The following is a 21,713-nucleotide window of genomic DNA, read 5'->3' as shown; positions in this document are numbered from 1 at the left end:
GCTCCCAGAGCTGGGAGGGGTCCCTATAATTTTATTTTAACAATTACTTAGTTAGCACTCATTATGCAAGTCATTGAAATGATACATTTTTTCAGTAATATTTAGTAGCTATGGAAGGGAATTTTCTAAGAAAGGCCATGGCATGTCCACATCATTGTGCACAGTTTCTAGTTGCTACAATTTTTTCAAGACTGTAGCAAAAAGGTTGATCCAGACAGCTAGAAAACAAAAGGGAATTTGACTCGGACATGCTATGACTCATGTACCTGCAGGTCACTTGTACGAGCCCAGCCCTCTGAACCCACTGACGGAAATGAAGATAAACTTACAGTAGGAGAGGTACCATATGGCACTGTGAAGTTGCCTCAGAGACTTTGCCTTTAGACCTGAGTAAGATACATGGATTTACTTGAACACTGCCAAGATGGGCAGCTGAGGAGCCGTTTTTGAAAAAATTTCTGCCGTGGTGGAAAATAACTACAGTAAATGGTAGACCCTTAAACTGTAAAAATTCCCTTAGCATTCTCATGGGATAGAGCATCACAGCTCAGAGGAAAGAAAAGCACACTAATGGAGTTTTCTTGTTCAGCTCTTAGGTTGGTATCACGCCTGATATGTTCTTCTGACTTTTGAGGCATTTCTTCCCTCTCGAGGATCTCTTACATTTGCTTCTTTTTATTTTTATCTCACATATATGTTTTCTCCTTTATGAAACTAAAAATGAATATTTCATGCTATTTTCTGGTAATATTTTAAAAAAGAGAGTCTCAGTAGTTTTCATCTATCTATGAAATATTTTTCCAGAGGGTTATTATTAAGAATGAACATTAGATGGCAATTTATATATTTAAACTATTTAGTCTGGGTGTGATGGTGCATGCCTATAATTCCAGCATTCAGGAGGCATAGGCAAGAGGATTGAGAATTTGAGGTTAGCCTGGGTTACATAAAAAGACCCTGTCTCAAAACAACAATAATTACAATAACAGTAACAGCAAAACTAAAAAATATATATATATATTTAGAAAAGAATCAAATGCCTGGTTGTGCACAGTTACATGCAGCCCAGGAAAACTTCTTTTCCACTCCACATTCCTTCCCCTGCCAGAGTACTCAGTAGACTAACCACTTTATTTTTTTCTTAGTCTTCACCAAAATAATTAGAACAAGTAGTCTAACAGCTCTCTCCTTTTTTTCACTACCCAACCCCTTCTTAGGTCCTGCAATTAATCTCTGCTGTTCTAGAATTTTCCATCTAAAAGTAGGTCAGTTTGTTAAATGATATTTTCTTGGCCTGGCGTCGGGCCGTCGGACGGGCGGGAAGGGGTGGCCGCTTGGGCAGGATGGCGGCGGCGGCGGCCGTGGTGTCCGGTGCAGGCGCGGGGGGCCCGGGCACGGCAGGGGGTGGCGGCGGGGCGCGCGAGGGCGCGCGGGTGGCAGCGCTGTGCCTGCTGTGGTACGCGCTGAGCGCGGGCGCAACGTGGTCAATAAGGTGATCCTGAGCGCCTTCCCGATCCCCGTGACCGTGTCGCTGTGCCACATCCTGGCGCTGTGTGCCGGGCTCCCTCCGCTGCTGCGCGCCTGGCCTGGCGTGTGCCCCCGCGCCGCCTGTGTCGGGCCCTGGGCCCGGCCCGCATCCGTCGTCCTGCCCGCTGCTGCCGCCGCGCTTTTACCCGCGCTACCTGCTGCCGCTCGCCTTGGGCAAGTACTTCGCGTCCCTGTCGGCGCACGTCAGCATCTGGAAGGTGCCAGTGTCCTACGCGCACACCGTCAAGGCCACCATGCCCATCTGGGTGGTCCTGCTGTCCCGGATCATCATGAAGGAGAAGCAGAGCACCAAGGTGTACCTGTCCCTCATCCCCATCATCAGTGGCGTCCTACTGGCTGCCGTCACCGAGCTGTCGTTCGACATGTGGGGACTCATCAGCGCCCTCGTGGCCACGCTCTGCTTCTCACTGCGGAACATCTTCTCCAAGAAGGTGTTGGGAGACTCTCGGATCCACCACCTGCGGCTGCTGAACATTCTGGGCTTTCACGCCGTCTTCTTCATGATCCCCACGTGGGTTCTGGTGGACCTCTCGGCTTTCCTGGTCAGCAGCGACTTGACGTACGTGTCCCAGTGGCCCTGGACGCTCCTGCTTCTGGCTGTCAGCGGCTTCTGTAACTTCGCCCAGAATGTCATCGCCTTCAGCATCCTCAACCTCATCAGCTCCCTGAGCTACTCTGTCGCCAATGCCACCAAGAGAATCATGGTCATCACGGTGTCCCTCATCATGCTGCGCAACCCGGTCACCAGCACCAACGTCCTGGGCATGATGACGGCCATCTTGGGCGACTTCCTCTACAACAAGACCAAATATGATGCAAACCACCAAGCCCGGAGACACCTCCTCCCTGTCTCCACGGCACCTGGGCAGCAAGGAGCATCTGCGGAGCCGCTGCAGAAGCCCCACAACCGCATCCTCTTCCCCCAGCATGGTGACTATTAGTATGGCCGCAGCAGCGTCCTGACGGATCACTTTCAGTACAGCCGCCAGAGCCACCCGAACTCATACACCCTGAACAGCTTCGACGTGTAGAGGCCACAGGCGCTATGCTGCTTTCCCACACCCGGCAGGATCACAGACACCCGGCCACCAGCAAGGACGGGGCGTGAGTGGCCATCGCAGGGCCCTGGGGATTCCGGCCCCCGTGGGCAGCAGGATGTGACTGCAGCACCTTGGATGCCACAGGCTCTGGGCAGAGGGACAGCTGAGGAGACCATGTCGCCTGCTCTCCCTCCTGAAGTCTGTCGTCACAGAGCCTGGATCCTGGGGAGCTCTGGGCCAGGCTTTACATTTGTGTGTCAGAGTTCTTGTTTGGTTTTCTGGGTGACACGGAGGACCCGCCAGGAAAAGTGGAATCACTGTGGCTACAGATCTGGGAGCTGGTAAGAGGTGACATAAGGGGACGTCAGGACGGGATGAGACTAGCTACTTGAATTCCACTGCTCAGACTTGCATGGGGCTGACACGGTGTCACACGGGCGGGGCCTGGGGGACCCAGGACCACTGCTAACTCCTGGCAGTTGTGGCCAAGTGGAAGTTCTGCAGTTAGCCTTGTCGTCCAGAGCCTCTGCCCGTGGCATCCACCAGTGTCCGGTGGGAAGGGAAATTACTGTCTCTGTCCTCTGCGCTGCTCCCCCAGCCATAGTCCCCGCGTCCCCTTTTGGGTGCGGGGTCTCGGTAGTCACGGTCGTGCCTGAGTGGTGTGAAAGGCTGTGTTGGGGACACACTGATTTGATGAGGGTCTTGTGTTTTTCTAGGGGACATTTTGTAGTTGTGTGTGTTTTTAATGCCTTGGTCCTCATGGAGGGACACAGCAGGACTGGCTTATGGACTGCAAACCATTTTGTTTCTATGTGTTTAAAAAAGGAAAAAGTTCTACTGGAGGTGGCTGCCTGCTGTATTTTGGCAATAAGCGGAGCACGATGAAGTGTCGCGAAGCCTGTCCTTGGTGACCACAGTCGCGGAAGATGGAGTGGACGCCAAGCACCACAGTGTCCTGTATAATTGACCAGGCCACAGTGCTTTGCATCCGTTTCCGTGCTGCATTCACTTTGGGATCTGATCACATCCTGGGTAATGGAGAAGGCATGAGTCTCAAGCTGGAATTAGGTCAAGAGGAACTTTGGGAACCAAGCACACTGGTACACGTCTATAATCCCAGCTGCTTTGGAGGCCGAGCCAGGAGGATCGTTGCGCCCAGGAGTTCCAGGCCAGCGTGGGCCACACAGCAGGACCCTGTCTCTACAAAGAAAAAGACAAGTTTGCATCTTGGGAGAATCACAGCAGGAAACCTGCAGCACCTGGGGTGCTGAGGTCTGAGTGGCGGCTCATCCCTGGCACCATGAAGGGACCATGCCCTCTTGGAGGGACCACTGGCTTTGACTTGTGGGGTCTTTGGGGTACTTGCCCTTCTTTCTGTTCCCAGCTTCTGGCTGAACTGGGGACAGTGAATCAGATGGAGCAGCCATCTGCCCCTCGTCTCCTGGCGAGCACGACATTCCCCCGTTCGGAGAGGAAGTGACTGCAGCTTGCGCTGACTCCTGGTGTGGCCGGGCGCTCTGTGCGTTTTGGTAATTGGGATTTTGTGTTTTGGGAGGCTGAGTTTGTCAGCTTCTTTTCCTGCTTGTCTGAGAGCTGACGCCCTCCAGCCTCGGGAGGATCTGTTTGTCCGTTTCATTTGCTTGCTTTATAAATACTTTGGCCCAGGTTTTTTTTTTTTTTTTTTTTTTTTAACAGGGTTAATTCACTTTTATTATTTTCATATTTTTTAAAAAATCCTATGTTGTAGCCACAGCTGGAGCCTGGGTCCTCTGCACAGACACTCTGGTATGGGTTTTCACAAGATGGTCAGTGAATTCCTGATAGGGAGACTTGGTGAACACGGTCTCTTTCCAGAGGTCGGGGGTCAAGTAGCTGTAGGTCTTGGAGATGGCATCAAAGGTGGCCTTAGCAAAGTTGCCCAGGGTGGCAGTGCAGCCCCTGGCTGAAGTGTAGCAGTCATCAATACCAGCCATCATCAGTAGCTTCTTGGGCACAGGAGCCGACACGATGCCAGTGCCCCTGGGGGCAGGGATGAGGCGCACCAGCACAGAACCACAGCGGCCTGTCACCTTGCATGGGACAGTATGAGGCTTGCCAATCTTGTTCCCCCAGTAGCCTCTCCGCACAGGGACAATGGAGAGTTTGGCCAAGATGATGGCACCTCGGATGGCAGTGGCTACCTCCTTGGAACACTTAACACCCAGCCCGACATGACCATTGTAGTCCCCAATGGTTGGCCCAGGTTTTGAGAAGATCGCTGTGTACAGGGATCCTGGCTGGCCTTCCCTGGAGGCATGGTGTCTGTTGAGTGACAAGAACTGGAGAGTCACACTGAGAAGGTATTAACGGTAGTTGTGACGATGGTGACCCTGTCATTCAGCTCCAAGCGGCACCGGGCCTCTGGTTGGGTTTCATGAAGTTTCTGCTGTTGCTGAAGTCTGTATATTGATGTGTTTTCCTTTTCCACACAAGACCTGCTGGTGAGGGGGAATGACCAGCTTGGGTTTCTACGGTTTCTAAATGAATAAATGGGATATTTAATTCTGTACATAAATTTACAGCAAGTATGTGCAGTGGAATGACTGTGCCAATCACATCAGAACAAATTACCAAATCAAAAGACTCAAGGTCACAGTGGACATTGGCCACCCACGCCCCCCAGCTCCCACCTCCCTCCCTCTCATCACTGCTGGGGTTCAAGCTGGAGAGCCCCCATATGGGTGTGACCGGCAGCACTTGGGCTTCCTTGCCTCCTTGCTTTACTGGAGACACTGAGGCCCTCAGGCCTTCAGGTTCACAGGTGTGACTTGGTGTGGGTTCTTAACGGCTTTTTTTAGGTCACTCTTTATAGGGAGAATCAAACCCTCCCTGGAGACAAGTTCAGTGAGTTAAGAGTCTGGACTCCCAGATTTTGCTGTGTATGTGGTCTACAGCAGGTGACATGTTGTAACCTGGGACATACAGACCTGAATACCTTAAGGTCTTGTAACCTTTATGAGCTAGAACTAAGTTGTCATAGGACCTAAGACCCGTACACTTGTGTTCCTAAGACTTCCGTGCTGTGGAGTCACTGTGTGATGGCTGGCACTTACCAAAAATAAACGATGTCTCCTGGGGAAAAAAAAAAAGATATTTTCTTTTTCTTCAAACTTCCCATCACCCCATAGCATTTCACGATGTCAGTAACCTTTAAAGAGTTATCTCTTGTCTTTGTTGCCCTACTTTCTCATTTCTCCTATTATATTACTCCTTTATTTCCCTTACCACTAGAGGATCATCTTCAGATTATTGGAGAATGTTTGTTTCCTTTTGTACCTCAGCAATTCAAGAAAAAAATGGGAGGATGAATACCTAGAAAGCTCCCAGTGTTCTCTTGGCTCCTTCACAGTCCCATATAACTCATGGAGGCTGCCAAAGAACTCCTCCGCTGTAGCCTTTGGGCCTACAGCATCCGTTCTAGATACCTTGAGTACTGGTGAAATTGCTAAGAGCATTCCCCAGCTCTTGCTGTAGCAGGAACAACATCTATTTGGTTCTAGAACATCTTAGGACTGGCTTAGCTTCTGATAGGGTTCTTGATGTAGTCTACGTGTCTCACAGACATGTACTGATACCTGTATTAGAGCTTTCAGTTCATAAAAGGTTATGGAAGAGTGCTGATAAAGGGGTGGTCTCTCTTACTTTGCTAATACCCAAAAGGGAATTTTAGTTCACCCGAATGATTCTGAGGGAATTACCAACATTAGGAAAACTGAAATTATGTAACCAGGTAGAATTCGGGCAATGCTATAGTTCAGACTATATTGACAAGATAATTTGAATGGACAAAAGTCTAGAAAACCATATTTTTAGCAGGCAGAGAATTTTGTAGAGCTATCTCACTTAACTTTCTGCTACCTTGATCTAGGATTGGCTACATAATTTATGTGCTGAGTACACAATGAAAATATGGGACCCTTGTTCAAAAATTAAGAATTTCAATATGGTAGCAGAAAAGCACTAAACTAAGTGTAACTCTAAAACCGTGAAGCCAACCCTTCCTCCATGTCAGTACTGTTACCAAAAATGTAGCTGTGTGAATTGGCCTAGCATAGGCTTGTATCAATCCTGAACTTCTGACTTTGGTGAAGTGGTAGAAAGACTGGTCACATGAAGGTATTAGGGCCAGCATTTCTATTGTCTAAAATTCTTTATAAAGACATGTAGAGTTTTAAAAAATTAATTGTACAAAATAATGGATTTCATGATGACATTTTCACACTTGCATACTATGTACTTCAATCATATTTACCCCCTATGATCCTCTCTTGTCCCTCTCCTTCCTCCATGAAGATGTTTTCATTGCCTCTATATTGAAAAAACATTGGTAAATATAATCAGAAGCACAAATTAACATTTCCTGCTTATTGGAAAAATGCCATCTCACTAAAGATATCTTGAGGGCTTGCTAACACCTTGGGGACACTTTGCTCTGAACTTCTGATCACACACTAACCTGTAGCATCCTCTTCTCATTTTAACCTATACATTATGGGTTTAACAGTAGCGTTCAAAAGAGATCAGGTCGTTCCTCATCCCATTTCTCTCCAACTTTTCCTTGATACGCAAATATATACATATTAGGGAATTCTGAATGAATATGTTTATACACCTTTTTAGTAACAGCATTAGGGCAAATATAATTACATGCTTACACATTGTGAGTTTTCAGTGATGATGGAGAGAACAAAGAGCATAATGGAAATGATCTTAAAGGTCTAGGGAGTAAGAAAAAGGGCAGAGCACTTTAGTTATCCATGGGTCGTTATTATGTAAACATGAAGCATCTGTAACTCAGGGTGGTGAGTTCTTAATGCCATGTTTCCCTTTGTGTAGTGTATTTATATAAAACATGCCTCCTAGGAACCAGTTTTACCTTTTGGTTCTTGTTACTTGAAGAGCAGAATGTTTTCTCTCCTTGGTTGTTCTTCATTTTCGTAAAGATAAGGGGCTTCATTGCTAGGGTGGCTTCACATCTCACAGATATGTATGACGGAAGCTCACTGTCTCTTCTCTCCAGCATTTACAGAAGTTTCAGATGAGCAAGATTACACATGTGCTTGTTTGTTTGCTCCTCATATAAAGCAGAAGGGTGTATGTTAAATCTTAAAATTAAAAATTTTATTGTAACAGCATCATATTATTTGGAACTTCTTTATGGCTTTCAAAAATAAGGTTTTTGACATAGTTTCTCAAATTATAGTTCTATATTATTCACTAAAAGAACACTGCATTTGTCAAAGTAACATGCCTATAGCAGGCATGATATTCTTATTGTGTCCCAGTGTTGAGAGGAAGATATATCTTAAGCACATCATTGCAGAAGAATTTAAATAACGGATAGGTCCTTATTAGAAAAATCTGGCATCGGAAGTAAGTAACTGCAATGATTCCAGAGCTAAACTGTATCTAAAACATTATTATTTATGACAGAAATGCATTCCACCCTGTGATCTGACTCACTCATAAATTTATGCTCATGAGCACACATGCACACATTGAAGCACAGATTGAAGCAAAATGTTCACAAAATAATATTGCGTATGTGATGTCTTCTAATATTTTCATTATATTCTTTTTTGCATACATAAGTGATTATTTAAAAATGCTGGTCAGAAGTGGAACAGAATAGAGGACTCAGATATGAATCCAAGCAGCTATGCCCACCTTATTTTTGACAAAGGTGCCAAAAACATATGATGGAGAAAAGACAGCCTCTTCAACAAATGTTGCTGGGAAAACTGGATATCTGTCTGCAAAACACTGAAACTAGCTCCTTGTACTCAAAGTGGGTTAAGGACCTTAATATCAGACCTAAAACCATGCAGTTAGTACAGGAAAGAGCGAGGAATACTCTGGAAGCAATAGGTATAGGCAAGGACTTCCTCAGTAGAGCTCAAGCAGCTCAGCAACTAAGAGAAAGGATGGACAAATGGGATTATGTGAAATTAGAAATCTTTGCATAACAAAAGAAAAGGTCTCTAAATTGAAGAGCAGGGTGGGAGAAAACTTTTGCTACCTATGCATCAGATAAGGGACTGATGACCAGAATATACAGGGAGCTCAAAAAACTAAACTCCCCCCAAATCAATGAACCAATAAAGAAGGGGCAACTGAACTAAACAGAACGTTTTCAAAGCAAGAAGTCCAAATGGCCAAAAAACTCTTGAAAAAATGCTCACCATCCCTGGCCATAAAGGAAATGCAAATCAAAACCACACTAAGATTCCACCTCACTCCTGTTAGAACAGCTATTATCAAGAACACCACCAATAACAAATGTTGGCAGAATTCAGGGAAAAAGGAACCTTCATATACTGCTGGTGAGAATGTAAGCTAGTACAACCACTATGGAAAACAATATGGAGAATTCTTAAAAAATTAAACATATATCTGCCATATGATCCAGCAATACCACTCCTAGGGATATACCTGAAGGAATGTGACACAGGTTGTTACAAAGGCACCTGCACATCCATGTTTATTGCAGCACTATTCACAATGGCCAAGCTATGGAAACAGCCAAGATGTCCCCCTACCAAGGAATAAATTAAGAAAATGTGGTATTTATACACAATGGAATTTTATCCAGCCACCACAAAGAATGAAGTTTTTTCATTTGCAAGTAAATAGATGGAACTGGAGAACATCATCTTAAGCAAAGTTAGGCTCAGAAGGCTAAAAATCATGTTCTCCCTCATATGAGGATTATAGACCTAAAACAAATGCAGCAATATCATTGGTCATGGGTCACACATTGAGGGGAGAATGCACATGGGAGGAATAGGAAAGGGAAAGAAACTAAAAACTTGAATATGGTTGATGTGCTCACTGTAGAGGAGTGAATATAATAATCTTTAACAGGCAGAGGCCACTATGAGAAGGGGACCAGGAAGTAGTGAAGAGGTCTGGTAGAGATGAACCAATGTAGGTTGCAAAACACATGTGCATGAGCACATACGGGAGATATAGGAATAGGTAGGAAACCCAAAACATGAAAGCGTTTGATGTCCCCACTGCAGAGGAACTAATAATACAGAAACCTTAAAGCAGCAGAGGTCAACATGAGAAGGGGATCAGTAACCAGTGTAAAGATCAGTTAGAGATGAATCAACATGGGTTGTAACACATGTGTACATGAAAACAATGCTAGGAATCTTTCTGTATAGCTGTCCTTATCTCAACTAGTAAAAAATGCTTTGTCTTCCTTACTATGCTTATATCTTCTCTTCAACAAAATTAGAGATAAGGGCAGAACATGTTCTGCTTGGAACTGAGGGGGGAAATGAGAGGTGGGGGAGGGGGAAAGGGGGAGAAATGACCCAAACAATGTATGCATATGTGAATAAATGAATTAAAAAAAACACATGTGCATGGAAGCAATGCTAGGAATCTCTCTGTATAGCTATCTTTATCTCAAACTAGCAAAAATGCCATGTCTTTCTTATTATTTCTTGTGTTTTCTCTTCAACAAAATTGGAGAACAAGAGGGCAGAACAGTTTCTGCTGGGAAGCAGGGGTGGAGGGGGTCAGGTGGCCTCACAATGTATACACATGTCAGTAAATGTAAAAATGATAAAAATAAAAAAAAATTAGTCTGGTCAGACTCATTAAATTGCTTTTACCTACTAGTGATTTTTTTCCATTTGTAGAATTTTTTTCCCATTGGTGAATTATTATGCCCAGCTTAGAAAACACTGCATTTGAATTCTAGTAGCTCATATGCAGGAGTTCTTGGTGCCATAAACTTAATATGTTAATGTATGGATTTGTGTTTCCAGACATGGTGTTCTTAGGTTTTATCAGTGTCTCAGAAGATCTGTGGCATTTGATGTAAAGGTGCATGCAGAGGACTTCATCATGCCTATCCTTTGAACTTTAATTTCTCTCTCATTTTGTTTTTACTGAATTCCTTTCTCCCCATTTCTTTCTTTTACCTCCTAACTTTACTGTAATCATATCCATCCAAGAGTTCTTCATGAACAATAGGAACACATATACTAGTTTTTTTTATTATGATAAGAGTAATAATAAAAGTAACAACTATTTAATTTAAAGCCCATTCCTTGGTGAGAATTGTATTGATAGGCTTAGATACTTTGTGTTGACTTTCCACTGTAGAAGCTGCAAGGCAGATATTTTTATCCCCATTTTTCATATACAGAAACTGAGAATAAAATAGCATAAGTAATTTGCCCAAAGTCTCACAGAGTAGGAAAAGAGCCTAACATCGATTCATGAAACTTTAGGGAAACATACTGCCTACTACCATATACCTAGTTATATCTTTATAGACATGTATGTCTTCAGTTGAATCAGAGGTCCAGGCAGAGGATGAGATCATTTAGCTGTTAGTATACATGAGTGAGTATACTGGGAGAGTGCACCAGTTAGTCTAAGGAATTCCTTTCATTGCTGAGTTTCTCTGGGGGAGTTGTTCACTTTAATAGGTTCAGGGCTCAAGATCTCAGACTCTGGGAGATTTCTGGAACTTGTCTTTTTCTGTCAAGAACTGATGGATGCAGAGCCAGTTTCCTACATTTCTGACAAGAGCTGCTTTCAGAAGAAGGGAAACAAGAGCCTTCCAGAGTGTCTCTATAACTTGCTTTTACTATATAGCAGATTTTTTACCGTCACTTACAGGGGAGGGACTCTATAGAGTGATTCATATCATCAAGAGAAATATAAAAGTGAAGTTAGTAGGAACTGTGGCCAACCAGCTTAATTTGTTGTCCCTTGAAAATGTGATTCCAAAGCAATTTCTGATGTTTCTTGAAAGCTTCTTCTGTGCCAGGGACTCAAGGTCACTTACTGGCTTTCATTAGCATCATTCCTGTATATACATTGGGAAGCTAAGGCAAAGAGACATTTTAAAAACTTGCTCAAAGGTGCATAAATGCTAAAGAGTGGATCTAGGACCCCAGAGCCTGTGCTCTGACCTATGAGCTACATAGCTCTGAGCTGTATCTCCTAGGAAAGAACTTGACCATGAATTTCCCCAGCTGGTCTTTATCTGGCATAAAACTTAGGTTTGGTTTGGTACCAAGATGCGTTAAATTCAAGCTGACTATTTAGTCATGAAAGACGCTGTAGCTTATAATCAGCTCCCTGGGGGCACCAAGGTCTTCTTAAAATAGACCAAAAACCAACATCGTAGAAGAAACATCTCCAGTGAAGAAAGTAGATTTGCTATTGCCTGTTTGAGGATTCTCACAGTGAGGAATGCCCACTGACAGATTTTTGATGTTTGTTCAACTAAAAGCTAAACAAAACCAAACAGAGCTAGTTCAGGCTGAAACTCTACAAGCAAAAGCACCTAGAAAAAGGGCTGCATTTTAATTAACTGAGGGAGAGAAGGCTACACAGATTATTATTTTTCAAAACTTTCACTTTTCATAGAACTTTCAATTCTGCTGTCAAACTGGAAGGGAGAGAGAGGGAGAGAGAGAGAGAGAGAGAAAGAGAGAGAGAGAGAGAGAGAGAGAGAGAGAGAGAGAGAGAGAGAGAGAGAGAGAGAGAGAGAGAGAGAAAAGGGAATAAAAATATAGGGATAAAAAGTACTTAAAAATAATAATAAAAAAGAAGGACAGAGCTGCATATTTTTTACCAGTTTCAGATGAAACTTTTGTTTGAGGGAAAAATTTCATGGAAAATTAGAAAAGAGCCTCCTCCTTTGTAGTACAAAAAAAAGGTAGTTTAAAATGCAATTTCAAAGAAATATCAATTTTTAAAACGTATCACAGCCATAAAATTTCAATTCCATTCTTAAGTTAACGAAGTACAGAGCATCAATTTTCATATGAGCTTATGTTTTTCAGAGACTAAGAAAGTCCTCAATTCATTTAATTCAGTCTTTTATTTTTTTCCTAAATTGTTCAGATCCAGAGAGACTACTGATTTGTTGATGTATTATCAAAACCAGAGAAGCTCTTCTCTGGCTTCAGGAGAAGAGGCTATTAGAGTAATGGGTTATAATTGTGGGAAATGGTATTTTCTTCCTCAAGCAGAACTCATAATACTCCTTTAGTGTAGGAAACTCATTTTGTTTGTTAGCATGTCCCTTAATCCCCAAACAATGAAGATGGAATTTTGATTGTTTTGCAGGAATATTATATATGCTGATTACTCACTATCATTAGTCTACATTATTTGCTTTGTTTCTTCATAGGGTTACTAGGCTGTGTCAATTCATTTTGCTCCTTTCTTTTGTAACCTGTGGCTAACTACAGTAAAAGTAATAAGCTGATATCTGGAAGAGATCAAAACTATCTTCCATCTGAAGATCAAATGCATGACTGGCCTCTTATGAAATTCTAATTACCTCTCTGTGGTGACATGAAAAGTGCTTTGGGATTAGAGAACACAGGATGGTCATTCAAAAAGTGTACACTGGCCACATACCCAAGAAGTGCTATGAGAGTGGAGATGCCCTATGCTTCAGACTAATCCTAATAATTGCATATCCCAGTGACTTTTAAGGGGTGTATTATGGGGAGAAAATCAAGTGGTATGGGTGGAATATTAAGTTTAAATGGTTTCAATAGCTTCACAGCTTTAATAGTGCATCTTGCTAAAATCTGAGAAAACTTTCCACAGTTAGAGACATTTTGTACAGTTGCCAACTGCTGTGTGAACAGTGTTACACAGCAGGCTGTACACATATCAGGTTTTGTGGAGACTCAGGAACATGGGAGAGATCACGTAGTCTCCAGAAGTGCATAGAAACTTAGTAGGAGTAGATGTTATATTCTAGGAGATGGAGCCCAACCTTGGGGCTAAAGAACTTTCAAGCTGCATCATTAACATACCACCAGTCCGTCTTCTGATCAATCAATCAAGAACTGGGATTGACATGTGAAAGAACATACTGAAGTCTTTCTCCAACCCTAATCTGTCCATTTAGCATCCATGGTTGGGGGGAGCCTCAGCTGTCCCCTGGTGTACTGTGTGGGTTGGGGTACAAGCTTTATAGTTGTGCCTTATGACACAGTGAGCTAGAAGCATGATTCATTCATTACCTCAACTATCAAGCATGGAGAAGGGTATATGGTACTTGCTCTGGTGTTATCAGAGGACTTCACTCATAACCTTGAAGTTGGCCAGGATTGATTTCCATAAGCACATGGCTGAATTCCAAGGAGCTTTGTAACAGGGGTGACACTTTTTCTGGGAGGCTAACCTGCAGCAGTCTTCTGTGAATTAATAATCCTTACTTCTGTAAGAAGTAAAGACAGAGAAAGAAACTGAGTATTTGAGTAAAAAAGATCAAGTTACTTAAAAGGACCAAAATATGAGGGTGTCCTCAGAATTCTACCAAAGGTCAAATTAATGAAGCCTCTTCCTTCCTTCCTCCACCACTTGCAAAATTCCTGAGATGAGTTTGAAACATTCATAGGGCATAGAATTGGGGAAGGAGGTACAAATGAAGATTTGTGGTACACATATCATCTCCTGGGCACTGATGTAGTTCTCTTTCTGTCCCTTATTCCTGTCTATCTCCCTTGCCTAGTTTATCATTCTCTCTTTCTGTGTTATTCTCACCTATGTTCTTTCTTTCTGTTTTCTCTGTGCTTCTTCCAGTCTCTGTAATTTTATTGCTTGTTTTTATGCTAGCATTACAGAGTAATGAAATGAAATTAGTTATTTGCAAGTACCTTCTACTTGCAGAATTTGTAATCATTAAATCTTTTGTTAACTTAAATAAGTACTGAATTTTTGGACACTCAGAGGTTACCTGGTCACTATCATCCCCACTTTTCAGTTTTTTGTTCGTTTTATTGTTAAGTACTTTTCCACTGATTTTTTAAGGTAAGTATTTTTGCATTGTGTTAGGTAGGTAAAGCTAACTTTCAGATTTTGTCTCCAGTTTATCTTTTTACATTGCCTTTCCTTCCAACAACTGAAGAGGCTACCTATTTGCTTAGGTTAGTTTAAGAGAGAAAATAAATGACTTGAATTTGTTGCTAGTAATTAATGAGACAACCGGTGAACATAAGCAATGACTTTAGTTTTCCTTTGTAGAAAGTGAATAATGGTGAGAAGTTTTGGTCTTAGAGTGACCATAAGTGCTTATATCAGCAAGAAGACAGAGCTAGGATACACTGAAACTATCCACATGGAGTCTATACAATCAGAAGATATCTGAACATTTAGAGTACTTAATTCCATTAGAAGAAATTGCTCATTGCACTGAGCCATTTCACTTTGACGTTTACTAAATTGTGGAGGAAAAATACTGATAAATTTTTCCTTTTAAATAATTTATCCATCACAATTCCTTGTGCCTTGAACTCAAGAAGCTGTACTAATATTGACTTTGTGAGAAGTTAGACCAAGCTCACTCTGAGGAAGTGTATTTCCTCTTCCTGTGATGCCCTTCAGGCAAATGGCAGTGGGAATATCTCATGCATGTTAAAAGCTGATATCTGCCAGGAGAATTAGTCAGCATATCCTAAATTTATTTTCAGTCTCCTATGAATGTAAAATGAGAGCAGCCTCTGCACAATCAACACCCTTTAGTTTTGGGGTTACTGAGGTTTTTACCTAGGGAAAGAACAGTCTGATTAGTCTGGAAGGAGGACCATTTAAAGGGATCCTTTAAATCTCTGATTCAGCTAGATTATCTTTCAAATAACAGTTAACCTCAAATAAAGCATCAGCAGAATTCACTTAATGTAAATGTCTTCTTGAGATTTTCCAGTACTCTAAAAATACTTCATCAGAAAATGTGTGACAGATAGCAGACATGAAAGTAGCTATAGTTCAATTATAGACACAAAGAATGTAAGTGTTTTGCTTGATTTAGAAATGTAATGGAGTCCTTTAATTCTTTCAAATTATTCATGGAATGCCTACCGCATACCAGCCTGTGTTAAATATTGGGCAACTGGGATTGGTATTACTTCATAGTCATTTCTTATGATAGGTTTTCTGTGACATAATTTCATTTTCCAAAGAGCATCCTGGGACATGCAATGAGTTTGTGAAGTTGTATAATGGGAAGGATGGAGGATAATTAAACATGTTTTCAGATTTTGTCTCCTTACTGTAAGAAATTTTGTAGAAACAGCTACTAACGTCACTAAGAATTGAAACCAAGGGTCTGAAATGGTTTTTAACTGAATAGAATTAAAAATGTTTTTTAATTGAAGAGAGAAAAAAGTCTATGTTGCCCATGGTGTGGTCTGTTTGGTAAACACTAGGGCAATGAGTTTCCCAGTCATCAAAGAACAGCTACAGGTGTGAAGGTCAATGAGGGCAATGGCATTGACGAGGCACCTTTCTTAAAGCTTCATCTTGGTTAATCTGCACAACACGTCTGTGAAGTGTGTAAAATACTCTTCAATTTCTTCATTGTCAAGTAATAAATTATATTATCATCTAATTCTTAAAAGTGATAATTTCCAAGGGTTAATGTGAGTATTAAATAAGGCATGTAAAATGTTTAGAGAAATTCCTGGGACTAGGCAAGAACTCCATGGAGGAATAGGTTATTTGATGAACAACCACACTGAGGTAGGTAGCAGCTCTTTTGGTAGAGGGTAGAACAGGGAGAAGAAAGTAGCACTTTGGGATGGAAAGAAAGCTCAGGAGCAAACTCTGATTTACTCTATCTTGGTTGCTGCTTTAAAACTTGGAACAATACCTAGGAAAAAGAGGAAAATGAGGCCTAAAAATTGTTTAGGATTTTTTTCTCTTTTCATTTGTGTACTTCTCTTCCACAAAACTCTCATAACCTTGGTACAGCCTTCTTGTTTCCTGAATATGTCATAATCTCCTTACATACCTTCCTCTCTTCGGCTATTCTCAGCTCTATCTTCAAGATTACTGTTCCTAACCCCTCAATACTTTTTTCTTCTTGTTCCATTCCTTCAATAGTCAATTCATGTCTTTGTTAATTTGAAACATAGATTAATAACTTATTCTGTAAGTGGATGTTATTGTACATTTTTTCAAGGAATACATTCATATTTATTTAGATGATTTTTGGAGTCCAAACCTTAAGTACAAGAAGTGACCCAACAAAAAAGTACTTGAGTTTTTATGCCAGGCTAAAGACAAATTGGGCAAGGTGGCATTTCCCAGTGTCACTTTGGCCATAATTCATTAAATCTTCCATCTTCTGAGATCCTTCCAACACTGTCAAACAGGTGAAATGTCAGGTGCACTTAAAGACCATCTGGGCAACAAGTTAGTCCAACTTCTGTGTTTGGGAGGAGGAAACTGGAGAAATATGAATCTTAGCATTCATTCATTGGTTCATTTCTTTATACTTTGAAAGCTCTTCATTTTTCATAGATTGTGCTATGTCTCCAGCCGTTTTCTTATAAGAAGAAACAGAATTAGCCAACCAACTCTGCTCTAGGGGGAATGAATTTCTAATATATTGTATTTTGGCAAACTTTTATAACTAGATGAATTATTTTCCATCCCCCAAAGTCTCTCTTTATTAAATGGCCACTAGACACATCCATAATGCTAATACCATTTTGATTTAGTCTTTTTGGATGAGTGCTTTCTCTGAGGCTGAGGGCTTTGGATCCATCTCCCAGTGTTCAACTAAAAGAAAAACTCAGTTTTTTTCTTGTGCTTTAATTTTGTATCCAAGTACTCAGGTCACATCCCTAACAGGAGTTGGAGAATGTAAATTACAGCAATTGAAAACGTATATACCATTAAATACTCTCTGATTTATATAGCTTCAGGCTTTGAAGTTTTCTAGCATTTTTATCAACTTACTTTGAGAAGACAAATATCGGTCTGCTCTAATGCCTTACTTTGATATTTTCTAAGAGTTTGTTTATAACTCTGGCATAAGAGAATCCAGTTTTTCCTAGATTTGGAATTGTTGTTACAGCTTCTAGAAAGAGAATACTTTAGTAATAGTGTATTACAATAGGATTTTCCCAAGTGATGAAATAAAAAATGCAAAAGGGAGCGGACATATGAATTCTTAATAAGGGAAAGGGTGTCTTGAAGAGTTTAGTCTCTGCTATAGAAAAAAATGCTCAGGATACATACACTTTTATTTAGGTGACAAACTCTTTTTAACCTTTAATGAGATTTCCACATGGACAAAAATACAATGTCAAGATAATCTGCCTTTTTGCCTTTCACACATATACAATTAATCCCTGATGACTTAACAAAATTTATATCCCACGAGAGAGATTTTTAAGGTGGCACTCATGAGAGTATCCCCGGACTCCTGCTTTTTAGATGTTGTTCAGTTATATCAAGGAAAGCCCTCCCAGGAATATCAGCTTTAGGACCACGATTGACATGTACACTTCCTTTCTCTCTTGCACAGCATGAGAATGACTTTCCCTGGGAAATTATCCACCTAGATTTTTTTTCTTTTTGCTTTTACAGCATGCTGGGTTATCTATTGGGCAATTCCAAGATCTGGCTTATAGTTTTACTTTGTAGAAAACCAATGCATATGTGAATAACTAAAATACTCTTACACTTAATTGGTGTGTTATAATTGTGATTTGTTGATAATAGTTTGAATTAGCTAATTATCCCTCCACAGGTATTTAACTATGAGACTGGCACTCTGATAAGTCTTGTCCATATTTAACATTGTTTAATGGGTATGATTCTGTGAAAGTCTTCCTTTTTCACAGGCAGAGAATTAAAACATTCAGAGATGCTAACTTCCCTGAGATCATAAAGCTGGAAAGTAGCAGGGCCGTATTTTCCTGACTGCACCATCCATGTTCCAACTCAATGTATTCCATTAGGAATACACATTAGGGTTTCACATTAGGGCTCTAGCTGCTCTTAGAATAACCCCTGTTCCCAAGTACTGCCTTGAGGGTAAGAACTGAGAGGTTTATTGTTATCTGCGCAGCACATTACTTACTTGGGCCTACCTAATATGAATATTATCCCCCACAAACAATACCATTGTAATTTCTTATACTGAATTTATTTTCCTACTTTAACACTCATGCATATACAAGATTGCTGTCACTGTCAGGGTTGGAGAAAGAACACAGGGCTTCTGAATTTCTGATTGCCCTCTGGCAAATTTCTCTGTGGTACTTCTTTCTACTGATCCCTTCTCTCCAAAAAATTTATCCATTAGAAATACTTTGTTCCTTCCTATTATTGCTTATACTCTCTCTACAACAAAATTAGAAATAAGGGCAAAATAGTTTCTGCTGGGTATTGAGGAGGGGGGAGAGGGAGGGGGCGGAGTGGGTGGTAAGGGAGGGGGTGGGGGCAGGGGGGAGAAATGAACCAAGCCTTGTATGCACATATGAATAATAAAAGAAAAATGAAAAAAAAAAGAAATACTAGTTATAGTACATGTATCCTAATAAGTTGTTAAAATGCAGCTGCTTGAATAAATTTAAGTTGTAAGTACCTGATATATCTTGCTTATTAAACAAAAATTAATTTCTACATGCTGTAGTTTCATCTAATACAGGGGTGATAATTTGGGACTGACTATTCAGCATTCTGCATGTATGAGCTATAGGCACAACTAGGGATAAGAAGCATTAATAGCTTATTTAGATCTAGCTATGACCTGGACAGGAGATTGCATTCATAGAAGTTGAACTGATGAGAGTAAATAATACAATCCATGGGTCTTAAAGCTTTCTGTCCATCTCATTTTACCCCTTTTCCCTAACAGCTGACCCCTGAAATATTTTGTGAGACTGTGTGTGGAAATATTAACAACTTATAGTCAGCAAAGTCACCTGTTTATAAATTATGCCCAATTAAATATCTAATTAAATCCACTTTTGAAGAACTGGCTTATTTTGTCAGCCCAGAAGTTCTTTTGATGGCAGCTCTTTACCCTCTCCCAGTATACATGAACTTTAAGTTTTGTACCATCCACAAGATTTCCACCTACTTAGAATCTTGGATCATTAGAGAAAATAATTCTCCAAGTATGGCATGAAAACATTCTTAGCTGAGTTTCAGGCCAGCCTGAGCTACATATCAAGGCCTTCTTTTAAAAAAATAAATCATGCTACTTGGAAAACATAGCAGTATGTTGACAGGGTTATAGGAAGATGGCCTTTAAAGTCAATAAGAGCTGGCAAAGGAGCCAAAACCATATGCTGCAGAAAAGGCAGCCTGTTTAGCAAATGATGTTGGGAAAAACTGAGTATCCACATGTAGAAGACTGAAACTAGATCCCCATCTCTTATCCTGTACAGAAATCAACTCAAAATAGAGTAGAAATCTTAATGTAAGACCTAATGTAAGACTTAGAAACTACTATAGAAGAACATAGAGAAACCACTTGATGATATGGGCCTAACTAATTACTTTCTGCAGGACTCCAGTTGCTCAGGATGTAAGAGCAAGAGCTGACAAATGGGATTACATCAAATAAAAAAGCTTCCTCATATCAAAGGAAACAATTTCCAGAATCAAAAGACAACTTATAGAGTGGGAGAAAAATCTTTGCAAATTATTCATCAAAGGATTAATATTCAGAATATATAAAGTGCTCAAAAAAGTAAACATAAAAGGATCAAAAATAACATAATTAATAAGTGTTGAAAACAAATTGGACCATTCTCAAATGAAGTCCAAATGGCTAATAAATACCTGAAGAAATGTTTGATATCCTTAGCCATAAGGGAAATGCGAATCAAAATCACTGAGATTCCATCTCACCCCAGTCAGAATGACTTTCATTAAGAAAACAGAGCAAGAAATGCTGGTGAGGTAGTGCAGGGGTGAGGGTGAAAAGCCTTAATACTGTTGGTGGGAATGCAAATTATAGACACTATGAAAATAAGTACAGAGGGTCCTCGGCAAACAAAAATAGAACTACCATATGATCCTGTATACATCTGAAAAAATATCAATCAATATCCAAGAGAGACCTATAGCAGCACTATTTTAAATAGCAGCACTATTTAAAATAGCTAAGCTAGGAAACCAGTCAAGGCATCCAATAACCTATTATTGTACAAAGAAAATGTGGTACATATATACAATGGGACATTATTCAGTCATAAAAAAGAATGAAACTATGTTGTTTTCAGGAAAATAGATGGAACTGGAGATTGTCATGTTAAATGAGATAAGCCAAGTTCAGAAAGACACGTCACATGTTTTCACTCGTATGTAGAATCTAGAACTAAAAATAATATTATGACATGATTGTAAAAGGGGGACTATTTGGTGGTAGGGGAGGAGACCAACAGATGGGGCCAGGGGAAAAGAAAGGGTGTCAGGGATGAATGTTGTAGAAGTACATTATATATATATATGAAAATAAAGAAACCCACCAAAAACTTAAAAAGGAGGGGAGAGAAGGAAAGGATGTTAAAAAAGAGTAATATATATGGGGTGAATTTGATCAAAATGTGTTATATGCATGTTGTAAATATCACAATGAAATGTACAATTAATTTATGCTAATGAAAATTAAATTAGCTAGGAACTGTAATCCTAACTACTTGGGAGGCAGAGATCTGAAGGATTGTGGCTTGAGGCCAGCTGGGGCAAAAAAATTTGAGAGACCCTAGCTCAATCAATAAAACTTGGGTGTGGTGCTTCCCATTTGTCATTCTAGCTATTGTAGTAAGGGTAAATTGGAAGACTGCAGTCCAAGTCAACTGGAGCAAAAGTGAGGGGCCCTATTAAAAAAATAACTAAAGTGAAAAGGGCTTGGAGATGTCACTCAAGTGGTATAGCGTCTTCCTAGTGAGTGAGGCCTTGAGTTCAAACCCCAGTACCACCAAAAAAATTAAATAATAGAAAAACTGAATGTAACAAAACCCCAGGATATTTTTGGAGATTGTGTGCTCTTTAGCAATTTTGTGCGAATTTTTACACAAGCACTGTTTAATGATTTATATAAAATGTTACAAAATAGAAAAAAATTAAATAAAAAAAGGCAGAACCCCAATTTTGAAATTCTTAGGTAGCATGTGATCTTGATCCTTGATTTCTTCTCTTAAAAATTAAGGTAACAATACATTACATTCAGGAATGTGTGAGAGTTTAAGTGGCACGATAACCGTCAATTCTTTTACTGACCATTTATATTCAGGGTGTGTGCTGCTCAGAACTGGCTGGGACTAAACCGGGACTGCTTAAATA

General features: G+C 40.7%; 2 pseudogenes; one reads left to right on the top strand and one right to left on the bottom strand.

The window, feature by feature from the left end:
- Positions 1-1,343: 1,343 nt before the first annotated feature.
- On the top strand, positions 1,344-2,607 carry LOC109699242 (solute carrier family 35 member E1 pseudogene; annotated as a pseudogene).
- A 1,653-nt stretch (positions 2,608-4,260) lies between these two features.
- Positions 4,261-7,560, bottom strand: LOC141421671 (small ribosomal subunit protein uS5 pseudogene; annotated as a pseudogene).
- Between the last annotated feature and the right edge of the window lie 14,153 nt (positions 7,561-21,713).

Source organism: Castor canadensis, chromosome 1 (assembly GCF_047511655.1).
Source record: "Castor canadensis chromosome 1, mCasCan1.hap1v2, whole genome shotgun sequence".
NCBI classification, from domain to species: Eukaryota; Metazoa; Chordata; class Mammalia; order Rodentia; family Castoridae; genus Castor; species Castor canadensis.
Note: the sequence above shows the minus strand (reverse complement) of the source record. Positions and strands in the feature narration are given on the sequence as shown.